Source organism: Columba livia, unplaced genomic scaffold (assembly GCF_036013475.1).
Source record: "Columba livia isolate bColLiv1 breed racing homer unplaced genomic scaffold, bColLiv1.pat.W.v2 Scaffold_216, whole genome shotgun sequence".
NCBI classification, from domain to species: Eukaryota; Metazoa; Chordata; class Aves; order Columbiformes; family Columbidae; genus Columba; species Columba livia.
The window spans coordinates 258,986-269,418 of NW_027043253.1; the positions used below are offsets into that span (position 1 = coordinate 258,986).

At 50.9% G+C, this 10,433-nt stretch overlaps 1 long non-coding RNA gene across 1 annotated transcript; it reads left to right on the top strand.

Annotated features, from left to right (window-relative positions):
* The first annotated feature begins 832 nt into the window (after nucleotides 1-832).
* On the top strand, nucleotides 833-10,128 carry LOC110356510 (uncharacterized). The gene is made up of 3 exons (XR_010469426.1): nucleotides 833-1,123; nucleotides 1,812-1,941; nucleotides 9,881-10,128. It is a non-coding gene; the product is annotated as an uncharacterized LOC110356510 (long non-coding RNA).
* Nucleotides 10,129-10,433: the final 305 nt, after the last annotated feature.

Sequence of the window (10,433 nt, forward strand, 5' to 3'; positions counted from 1 at the left end):
TCGGGCGGGGCCGTGGGGCGGAGGGGGGAGCCCGCGGTGCCGCAGGGCAGAGGGAGGAAAGCGAGCGGGAGGGGGCAGCGCCGGGTCGGGAGCGGCGCAGGCGGGGCCGGGGCCGCCGTGGGGGCGCCAGGGGGCGCGAGGGGCGGGGGCGGCGCTGCCGCGGGGAGGGGCCGGGAACGGGGGGAGCGGCGGGAGCGGCGGAGGAGCCTGAGGGCGGGACGGCGCGGAAGGAGCTTGGGCGGGAAAGGCTGAGGGAGCTCAAGGAGGGGGGACATCGGGGAGGCTTTGGCGGGAAAGGCTGAGGGAGCTCAGGGAGGGGTGACATCGGGGAGGCTTTGGCGGGAAAGGCTGAGGGACCTCAGGGAGGGGGGACATCGGGGAGGCTTTGGCGGGAAAGGCTGAGGGACCTCAGGGAGGGGGTGACATCGGGGAGGCTTTGGCGGGAAAGGCTGAGGGAGCTCAGGGAGGGGTGACATCGGGGAGGCTTTGGCGGGAAAGGCTGAGGGAGCTCAGGGAGGAGATGGCGTCGGGGAGGCTGCAGTGGGCAATGCTGAGGTAGCTCAGGACGGGATGGCACTCAGGTGTGGTTCCAAAGGGAAATGCTGAGGTACCTTGAGGAATGGACGCTGGGCTGGGAACTATGAACACATCAGGTTGGTTCAGAGAGTGTTCATGACAGAAATTTGTGCGGTGAAGTATTCCAGCAAAGAGAGGGAGAAGAGCCAAACTTAGATCAGGCCTCCTAGGCCGCCTGCAGGTTTGGGGACAGGGATGAGGAGGTTGTTAATCCGGTCCTAACTGTTTCTTTCTCTGTCCCTCTCTTGCAGCACCTGACTGAATGGAGGAGCAAGTGGACGGGAAGCTCCTGCGCCACACACAGATCACATTTGTTACTCTCGCCCTCAGAGACCCGGAGATCCAAACCGTTCACATGGTGCCTTGAAGCAGCCTGTGCTCATGCGCTTCTCCAGGGAGAAGGCGGAATGGCAGTGACTGGCCACGTTGAGCCACAGGGTGCACGCTCTGCAGCTGTCAAGCCCAGCTCTGCGTCAGCTCACACCTGCGATTTTGCGCCGCACACGCGGATTTGAGTTGTCGCTGGTTGTCGCAGCGTTTGGCTTTGGTGAGGACAGCGTGTGTTTGTCAGCAGTTGGTGTAGGTGGAATCTTGAGGAGATTTGTACTGAGCTGTGACATCTCTAACCTGTGACACTGGGGTCCAGCAAGTACCAAAGAGCAGGTGAGGACCGTGGGCGTTTGTACTGGGCTGTGACATCTCTAACCCGTGACATTGGGGTCCAGCAAGTACCAAAGAGCAGGTGAGGACCGTAGGCATTTGTACTGAGCTGTGACATCTCTAACCCGTGGAACTGGGGTCCAGCAAGTACCAAAGAGCAGGTGAGGGCCGTGGGCATTTGTACTGAGCTGTGACATCTCTAACCCGTGACATTGGGGTCCAGCAAGTACCAAAGAGCAGGTGAGGACCGTGGGCATTTGTACTGAGCTGTGACATCTCTAACCCGTGACATTGGGGTCCAGCAAGTACCAAAGAGCAGGTGAGGGCCGTGGGCATTTGTACTGGGCTGTGACATCTCTAACCCATGACGTTGGGGTCCAGCCTGAGCAGGGCACGTGCGGAAACTGTGCTGCAGGGAGGGCAGAGCTGAGGGGAAGGGCTGTGCAAGGGGCTGGTGCCAAGGCAAGGTGGGCGCGCTGTGGGGTGTGGGGAGGTGTCAGCCCCGGACTCAGCCCCTGTCTGACTGTAGTGCCCTTGGGCTGCTGTAGCTCAGTCCTCCGTGTGTTTCTCTTCAGGGGAGCAGCGTGCAAAGGAAAAGCAAGGAAGGAGGTGAACCTGTGAGGAAGAGTGATGGATAAAGAGGGTTGGAGCGCACCTGCCAGTCAAGAGGGATCAAGAGAGAAGACACCGGTGGTGGAACCGCAGGTCAGGAGAGCTCAAGGAGGGAGAAAGGTGGTTGTAGCCGTGTGGGTTTTTCTAGCTCACACACCAATGAAAACAGTTTGGATAAGAAAAGAAATGTATGCAAAACCAATAATGAAAGGCAGAGAATGTTTATATGCTATGTATGGGATAGACCTGAAGGTATATTTCTTCCTACAACGAAGGAGAATTTGCAATGGTAATTAACTGAAGATGTGAATTTCCAGGTTGCATCGGCAACATACGCAGGGAACATATCAGTTTATTACCCTCAACATAAACTGTGGGCTGAAATTGGTAATTTACCCTTGTATGGCAAACGCTGTTGTCAGCAACGACCAGTAAGTGACAAGACTGTATTTACTGATGGCTCTGGTCGCTCACGTAAAGTTGTAATGACGTGGCTGAACTCAGATACCCAGTGCTGCAAACACAAGGTAGAACAAGAGACCAAGGGTCAAACAAGTTCTTGAGCTGACAGCTGTTGGGATCGCTGTGAGGTGTTCTGTAACAAACCTTGGAATGTTGGAACTGGCTCATATTATGCAGCTGGCATACTTAACCGCCTGGAAGCTTCTTTTCTTAAGGAAGAGGATAATCCTCTTTCGATGGCTGAATTGGGAATGCTATGGTTTCTAATAAATCATAGACATCATGGTTTTTATGCAATGCACGCCCGCTCTCGCACGGCCCTTCCAGGACCTCTTGCGTTAGGCAATAGGAGGGCCGATGCACCAGCTGTGCTGCTCACTGTGCCTGAAGCCTTGCAGCAAGCTGAATGATCACATGAATCCTTTCACCAGAGTGCAAAGGCGTTAAAACGACAATTTCAAATGACAGTGGATCAGGCCAGGAGCGTTCTTATGTCCTGCCCTGATTGCCAACAGTTGGCACCCGTGCCATCCACAGAGGGTGTGAATCCAGGAGGAATTACTGCCAGTGAAGTACGGCCAGTGTTAAAGAGTCTCTTTGCCGACTTTTCGGTATCATGTTCTGGCGACGAGGATGGGATGATCTGCCTGACCTCCCGTGGTCCCCAGGATCTCTGGGACCTTGTGCCGGCACCGGGAAATTCCCGGGAGGGACCACAGATCCTCGGACCAGCTCGGGACGCGGGTAAAACCCCATCAATGAGATAAGGCACTTTCATTGTCTGGTTGGGTTGGCACGCTGCCTGCGCGAGACGTGGGCGACATGAGCGCCTTGGGTCTGCGCATTCGCGTCTGCGCATTTAGTCCAGTACTTACGGTTCACCAATTGTCTGTTAATGTGATTGTGAAGTAGGTAGTGGACAATCGGCAGGAGGATTCGGGAGAAATCCCCCCCGGGCTGTATTTTCTGACATTGGAAAAGGATCGTTTGGTGTTCAACAGGGAGTCAACCAGGGAGAATCTGATTGAATATTGTAATTAATGGTGACCACTGTAAATAATATTAATATGCTGCACAGGTCTATGTGGGTGTACTTTGAGATGTGTAGTATAATAATGCGCTACATGTAATATATAATAATATATCCATTTTAAATCATATATTGCGTATTACATAAGGCATATTACACAATACATAGTGTTAATTATGCATTGTATTTATCTCCTTCAGATCCATTTGTTTTGAAAAAGGATAATGAGGGAAAGAAATGGAAACCAGTCAAAGGTTTGTTGAAGAACAGCTATTGGTGTAGAATACACAGAGAACATGAGATCAAAATTGTCCCTTGGTCAGTCCAGGGTGGGATCCTGATATCCTTATATCGGGGGACAGGCTGCATTGGCATGGACGGTGCATTTTATACGGGATTAGACACGCTGTGCCTAAAGCTGTAAATATGCCAAAACCTTCTGAGATTAAACAGGATCGTGAGGCGTCTCCCACTGAGTTTTTACACCGTCTTAAACCGACAGCTCAGTAATATATTAATATAGGTCCTGACTTGGAGAACAGAGAATGAGAATTCTTAGTTGACTAGGAGCTCATTATTCTGTGTTAAACACTATGCGGGGAATATCAGGGACATCAGGGACAGAGGGACTGATACGGGATCGGGACATCAGGGACAGAGGGACTGATACGGGATTGGTACATCAGGGACAGAGGGACTGATACGGGATCGGTACATCAGGGACAGAGGGATTGATATGGGATTGGTACATCAGGGACAGAGGGATTGATACGGGATCGGTACATCAGGGACAGAGGGACTGATATGGGATTGGTACATCAGGGACAGAGGGACTGATACGGGATTGGTACATCAGGGACAGGGATTGATACGGGATTGGTACATCAGGGACAGAGGGATTGATACGGGATTGGTACATCAGGGACAGGGATTGATATGGGATTGGTACATCAGGGACAGAGGGATTGATACGGGATCGGTACATCAGGGACAGAGGGACTGATACGGGATTGGTACATCAGGGACAGAGGGACTGATACGGGATTGGTGCATCAGGGACAGAGGGATTGATACGGGATCGGTACATCAGGGACAGAGGGATTGATACGGGATTGGTACATCAGGGACAGAGGGACTGATACGGGATTGGTACATCAGGGACAGGGATTGATACGGGATTGGTACATCAGGGACAGGGATTGATACGGGATTGGTACATCAGGGACAGAGGGACTGATACGGGATTGGTACATCAGGGACAGAGGGATTGATACGGGATTGGTACATCAGGGACAGAGGGATTGATACGGGATTGGTACATCAGGGACAGAGGGACTGATACGGGATTGGTACATCAGGGACAGAGGGATTGATACGGGATTGGTACATCAGGGACAGGGATTGATATGGGATTGGTACATCAGGGACAGGGATTGATACGGGATTGGTACATCAGGGACAGGGATTGATATGGGATTGGTACATCAGGGACAGAGGGATTGATACGGGATCGGTACATCAGGGACAGAGGGATTGATACGGGATTGGTACATCAGGGACAGAGGGACTGATACGGGATTGGTACATCAGGACAGGGATTGATACGGGATTGGTACATCAGGGACAGGGATTGATACGGGATTGGTACATCAGGGACAGAGGGACTGATACGGGATTGGTACATCAGGGACAGAGGGACTGATATGGGATCGGTACATCAGGGACAGAGGGATTGATATGGGATTGGTACATCAGGGACAGAGGGATTGATACGGGATTGGTACATCAGGGACAGAGGGATTGATACGGGATTGGTACATCAGGGACAGAGGGATTGATACGGGATTGGTGCATCAGGGACAGAGGGATTGATACGGGATCGGTGCATCAGGGACAGAGGGACTGATACGGGATTGGTGCATCAGGGACAGAGGGACTGATACGGGATTGGTGCATCAGGGACAGAGGGATTGATACGGGATCGGTACATCAGGGACAGAGGGATTGATACGGGATTGGTGCATCAGGGACAGAGGGATTGATACGGGATTGGTGCATCAGGGACAGAGGGATTGATACGGGATTGGTGCATCAGGGACAGAGGGATTGATACGGGATTGGTACATCAGGGACAGAGGGATTGACACGGGATCGGTACATCAGGGACAGAGGGACTGATACGGGATTGGTACATCAGGGACAGAGGGATTGATACGGGATTGGTACATCAGGGACAGAGGGACTGATACGGGATTGGTACATCACGGACAGAGGGATTGATACGGGGTTGATACATCAGGGACAGAGGGACTGATACGGGATTGGTACATCAGGGACAGAGGGACTGATACGGGATTGGTGCATCAGGGACAGAGGGATTGATACGGGATCGGTACATCAGGGACAGAGGGACTGATACGGGATTGGTACATCAGGGACAGAGGGACTGATACGGGATTGGTACATCAGGGACAGAGGGATTGATACGGGATTGGTACATCAGGGACAGAGGGATTGATACGGGATTGGTACATCAGGGACAGAGGGACTGATACGGGATTGGTACATCAGGACAGGGATTGATACGGGATTGGTACATCAGGGACAGGGATTGATACGGGATTGGTACATCAGGGACAGAGGGACTGATACGGGATTGGTACATCAGGGACAGAGGGATTGATACGGGATTGGTACATCAGGGACAGAGGGATTGATACGGGATTGGTACATCAGGGACAGAGGGATTGATACGGGATTGGTGCATCAGGGACAGAGGGATTGATACGGGATCGGTGCATCAGGGACAGAGGGACTGATACGGGATTGGTGCATCAGGGACAGAGGGACTGATACGGGATTGGTGCATCAGGGACAGAGGGATTGATACGGGATTGGTACATCAGGGACAGAGGGATTGATACGGGATCGGTACATCAGGGACAGAGGGATTGATACGGGATTGGTACATCAGGGACAGAGGGATTGATACGGGATTGGTACATCAGGGACAGAGGGATTGATACGGGATTGGTGCATCAGGGACAGAGGGATTGATACGGGATCGGTACATCAGGGACAGAGGGACTGATACGGGATCGGTACATCAGGGACAGAGGGACTGATACGGGATTGGTACATCAGGGACAGAGGGATTGATACGGGATTGGTACATCAGGGACAGAGGGACTGATACGGGATTGGTACATCAGGGACAGAGGGACTGATACGGGATTGGTACATCAGGGACAGAGGGACTGATACGGGATTGGTGCATCAGGGACAGAGGGATTGATACGGGATCGGTACATCAGGGACAGAGGGACTGATACGGGATTGGTACATCAGGGACAGAGGGATTGATACGGGGTTGATACATCAGGGACAGAGGGATTGATATGGGATTGGTACATCAGGGACAGAGGTACCCGATGTTTCACATGCAAACCTGAGTTTGTATTAAATGTCTTTCTGCATCTCAAAGAGAGTCTGTGCCTCATCTGCTACACCCCTTTATTTGTTTCCCAAATTACAATTTAGACTGTATTTACCATTGTAAAAACAAAGCTTTCCCCCCTTAATTTTTGTCATGTGTTGTAATTAGAATTAATAGAGATATTGGAGCCCGTCCTAGCTAAACTGGAAAAAAGACAGCAGCCATGTGTATTTTTAAATAAAGACTAAATCAAGTCTGCTGGCTCTTTATCTTTAAGTGTTTTCCTGTGATCACCTCCCTCCCAAGGTTTTGTGTCTGTGGTATCAAGGCCTGACACCCACGGCCACAGTGGATGAGTCACCATGGGCACAACACCAGGAACCCGCCTGTTTGTGTCCAGGATATCCACTCCAGCAGACACGTTGTAGTAAAAGAGCACATCATGGAACTGGAAAACCCTCTAATTGTGTCATTATGCACATTCACTGCTCTTTTTTCTACTTTATAGCCGTTGTAGGTTTTTAAAATTAACCAGTTTGAAAAGGGTTTCTGTTTAGACTCTGCACACGGAGCCTGATTTTCCTTCTCTAGGGCCTTTTACCCGGGAAAAAGAGACTTCTGTGGGTCTCTGTGGGTCTCTGTGGGTCTCTATGGGTCTCTATGGGTTTCTATGGTCTCTGTGGGTCTCTGTGGGTCTCTATGGGTCTCTGTGGGTCTCTGTGGGTCTCTGTGGGTCTCTGTGGGTCTCTGTGGTCTCTATGGGTCTCTATGGTCTCTATGGGTCTCTATGGTCTCTATGGTTTCTATGATCTCTATGGTCTCGTGTGATCATTGCGCTGCACGTGGGCACAATCAGCCGTGCCCTGTGTTTCTCCTGTAAAATAGTAAGAACGCTGATATAATCGTGCCAGGAACTGCCTGCACAGGGAATATTTGAAGGAACCCACTGCTAATGTATTTTTAATTGGTACTTGCGTTGCGGATTAGATGCAACAAAAATCCATACTTTCTTTTATCCTTTGCTATACAGGAGGTGGTTGAACTGTTCTATAGCAGATTCAACCACTTGTTGTAAAGCAATGAAATAAATAACTTAGGCTTTTTCTATGGATGAACAACGTTTATTCCAATAACTTAATTGTATTCCTTAAACACGTGTTCATTAGAGCATAAGCAAAACAGCGCTGGGTGCGCGGGGGATTCGCTCTGCCCAACACGCACACCTTGAAACAATAAGAGGTGTGCTTAAATACAGTAAGGTGTTACATATTCACAATGACCCCAGGAACGCCTGTACATATTCATAACCTTTCCCGCTTCTTATTAAAATGAGTCTCAGAGAACCATTTCCATAGTCTCCTCCTTGACCCTCCCCTGTTGCGCCTGCGCAGGGTCTCTATGGGTCTCTATGGTCTCTGTGGGTGTCTCTGGGTCACTATGGTCTCTGTGGGTGTCTCTGGGTCTCTATGGTCTCTGCGGTCTCTATGGGTCACTATGGTCTCTGTGGTCTCTATGGGTCTCTATGGTGTCTGTGGGTGTCTCTGGGTCACTATGGTCTCTGTGGTCTCTATGGTCTCTGTGGGTGTCTCTGGGTCTCTATGGTCTCTGTGGTCTCTATGGGTCTCTATGGTCTCTGTGGTCTCTATGGTCTCTATGGTCTCTGTGGGTGTCTCTGGGTCTCTATGGTCTCTGTGGTCTCTATGGGTCACTATGGTCTCTGTGGTCTCTATGGGTCTCTATGGTCTCTGTGGGTGTCTCTGGGTCACTATGGTCTCTATGGGTCACTATGGTCTCTGTGGGTGTCTCTGGGTCTCTATGGTCTCTGTGGGTGTCTCTGGGTCACTATGGTCTCTGTGGTCTCTATGGTCTCTGTGGTCTCTATGGGTCACTATGGTCTCTGTGGTCTCTATGGTCTCTATGGTCTCTGTGGGTGTCTCTGGGTCTCTATGGTCTCTGTGGTCTCTATGGGTCACTATGGTCTCTGTGGTCTCTATGGGTCTCTATGGTCTCTGTGGGTGTCTCTGGGTCACTATGGTCTCTGTGGTCTCTATGGTCTCTATGGTCTCTGTGGGTGTCTCTGGGTCTCTATGGTCTCTGTGGTCTCTATGGGTCACTATGGTCTCTGTGGTCTCTATGGTCTCTATGGTCTCTGTGGGTGTCTCTGGGTCACTATGGTCTCTGTGGTCTCTATGGGTCTCTATGGTCTCTGTGGGTGTCTCTGGGTCACTATGGTCTCTATGGGTCACTATGGTCTCTGTGGGTGTCTCTGGGTCTCTATGGTCTCTGTGGGTGTCTCTGGGTCACTATGGTCTCTGTGGTCTCTATGGTCTCTGTGGGTGTCTCTGGGTCACTATGGTCTCTGTGGTCTCTATGGTCTCTATGGTCTCTGTGGGTGTCTCTGGGTCTCTATGGTCTCTGTGGTCTCTATGGGTCACTATGGTCTCTGTGGTCTCTATGGGTCTCTATGGTCTCTGTGGGTGTCTCTGGGTCACTATGGTCTCTGTGGTCTCTATGGTCACTATGGTCTCTGTGGGTGTCTCTGGGTCTCTATGGTCTCTGTGGTCTCTATGGGTCACTATGGTCTCTGTGGTCTCTATGGGTCTCTATGGTCTCTGTGGGTGTCTCTGGGTCACTATGGTCTCTGTGGTCTCTATGGGTCACTATGCTCTCTGTGGTCTCTATGGGTCTCTATGGTCTCTGTGGGTGTCTCTGGGTCACTATGGTCTCTATGGTCTCTGTGGGTGTCTCTGGGTCACTATGGTCTCTGTGGTCTCTATGGGTCTCCCAAGTTGCCAAGTCAACTGAAACCAGACTGGCCCCCTTTTGCTGTCCATCTTGGCTGTCTTGTCTCCTCAAGGTTACAGCTGGTGCTGTAAAACTTCTGATCTCGGCATTTGATGAGGTTCTGGTTTTTCTTAACACAACTGGTTATATGTGGCTCTAAACTAGATACTCATTATGTGCCTTCAAGTGTTAGTTCGTTAGTAGGCCCTTATTATGTGGTTGGTTAACCCTGAAAATGTTAGCTCCCTCTATCAATATAACCTCATCAACAAGTTTCAGAACTTTTTACATAGAACTTACCCACCTTTTCCTTTTTCCAGGTTCAGAGCCCGAGCCTCATTTGGTTGTATCTGTAAACATCAAACATCTCAGCACGAATCACAACTGCATTTCTCACGACAGAAGTGCCTGAACTGCACAGCTTGCCTGGCAGTGCAGAGAGCAGCAAGTGTGGTGAGTCCTGGGCCCTTGGGGACATTTCCCCCTGTTTTGTGTCCCAGTCCCTCCCTGCTCCCTCCTCTTTCCTACTGTGCCCTTCTTCCTCTTCATCTCTTCTCCCTCTGTCCCTCTGCTGCTTCCTCACCTATTCCTCCCCCCTTCTGAATCTCTGTGCAGGGTTTCTCGTGTCTCCCTCTCCGTCTCCACCCCTCTGTGTTCTCACCATCCCTGGTTTCTCTTTGTCGTCATTCTGGTCTGTTGCTCTGTCCTGCTCCGTGCCCCATCATTTCTCACTGTATCCCTCTGTCCTGCTCCCTGCGCCTATTCCTGCCCTTCTTCTTTTTCACTCCCTCTCCATCTTGCTGCCCACCCCAGGATTTTTTCCCAATCTCTATTGTACCCCCAACCCTTATTGTTCTTTCTCTCTCCTGCTCC